The sequence below is a fragment of the Trachurus trachurus genome (genome assembly GCF_905171665.1).
Source record: "Trachurus trachurus genome assembly, chromosome: 12".
Taxonomy (NCBI): Eukaryota; Metazoa; Chordata; class Actinopteri; order Carangiformes; family Carangidae; genus Trachurus; species Trachurus trachurus.
The window spans coordinates 1,837,188-1,839,176 of record NC_139908.1 but is presented as its reverse complement, the minus strand read 5'-3'; positions in this window follow the sequence as shown (position 1 = coordinate 1,839,176).

Here is a 1,989-nt window from a genome sequence, read left to right as displayed (position 1 = left end):
CCATTTCCAGCACATAGAGTCAACCGCAGGTCTCCCTTTTTCACTTTCCGTATTGTCCCTTTTGTGATGTCTGCCTGTTACTGCCATGGTTACAGGTAGTCAGTTGGCATTCAAGCGATTACCGAGTAAAGTAGAGTCCCGCAGCTCAAGGATGAATGTGTGTGTATTACTCCATATAATGCAGCCAAAGTTCCTATGTATCTGGCCTATCAGTTTATAAAAGTTATTATCGAGTGTTCACAGGGAAATGAACGGAATTGGGCGTTTCTAACTTTATATATTTGCGGTAGAGAATCACGTAAACAAGCGCGAGATTAGACGCAACGTCACACGCGAGATCAGGACGGCGTTCGTTGCTGGAAGAGACTGTAACATATAGTGAAGCAGACATCACAGAAGGGACAACAGGGCTGAGTTTTTGACAACAACAACGATTGGTTTCATTTCCATCGGCGCCACTATCAGTTTGAGACTTGAGTTTACTGGAGACAAGCTGAAGGAAATGGAGGAGAAAAGTGAAAGAGAGAGAGAGCCGGTGGTGGAGTCTATGTGCTGGACCTGGGGGAATCAAGGGTTCCAGAGTGCCATTCCGAAGGGCTGCCATTCCGAACATTTACTTTAATGTGTCGGAATGCCGGCCCATAATTATTTATGGAAAAGGGGTGCCTTTCTGAACCTGAAAAAAGTCCACCATTAAAAGGTTTAAGGCACTGGGTACACACATTGCAGCAAAAGCTTTGGTAGTGCAGTGGTTAGAGCATCTGCCTCCGGCGTGGGAGATCAGGGTTTGACTCCCGGAGGAGCTGCATATAAGCAGAGACTTTCTTGGCCTCTACCTGATCTTTTGACTAAACTTAACCAACTCCTTTCTACATTGCTTAAACCCAACCAAAGCACAAAGCAAGGATATTTATTTTTCAGCTGCAGCACCACGGCTGGATCAGATTCGCACCTGGGTGAAAATTTGGAGGGGGAGGGGGGGCTGTCCCCGCGGCGCGATCGTGTCAAGCCGAACAGGAAGTCAAACTACGAGAGAATCCGGTCAATTTTCAAAATAAAACACATTCAGAACAGCGGCCCCTCGGAAGGAATTTTCGGACTGGCAGACCGTCGGAATGGCGGTCCTTCGGAATGGGGGTCGCCCCCCGGAATCAAGTGGTCAGTGTGGTCACTGCCTGTCAGTGGCTGCTGAAACCAGATGTTTGTGCTGCCAGTTGGACTCGGACGTGTGTTGTCAGTGCCTGGACGTGGAAAGTTGCTGCATAGCGTATAACTGGAGGAGAGTGGGTGAGTTGTTTTGGTCTCTTTTCAATAGGAACCAGGCTAAGCTAACAGATGTTTGATGCCTTGTATTACGTGCTGGGACCCTGTTTATACTGTTGACGTTTGCACGTTTGGTGCTGTTCTGAGCATTATTTGTGGCTATGAGTGGCTTTTTGATCGGTTGTGCGTGGATCAATAGAGTGCACTGTTTCTTATGGTGCGGTCACTGCTAAAGTTGCTACAACTGGAGAAGCTAGCGGTTAGCAGACTTCATCTCTCAAAGGGGGGTCTAACTCGGGGTCACGGTGCGTTGGACCATGGCTTAAACTTACGTCGGAATATCCCTTTAAGACTCTTAACTTAACTTTCAGTGTGACAAAGCTCCGCCCCCTCACCTGGCTTCACCTTGGATAAACCAGGTTAGTTATTAACGCAGAGGACAAAGTCCCAGGAACATCTTTATTGGTATTTGTCCGTCCCAGAGCCGCAGACTGAAGAAGAGACGATCAGATTCAGCTTCAGACCAAACCAACAACTTCCTGTGAGTGAGTCCAGCTACAACACTGCTGCTTCAACCTGCTGACACTCCACACACTGAAGGTGAGTTTGACTAAAACCTGGACTCAGAGTCACAGTAAACTTCAGTCAAGTCAGTAGAGGAGGGAGGGGAGCCATGACTGACTCTACTTCCTGTCTGCTGTGTTTTCAGCTTCACTCACAGACTAA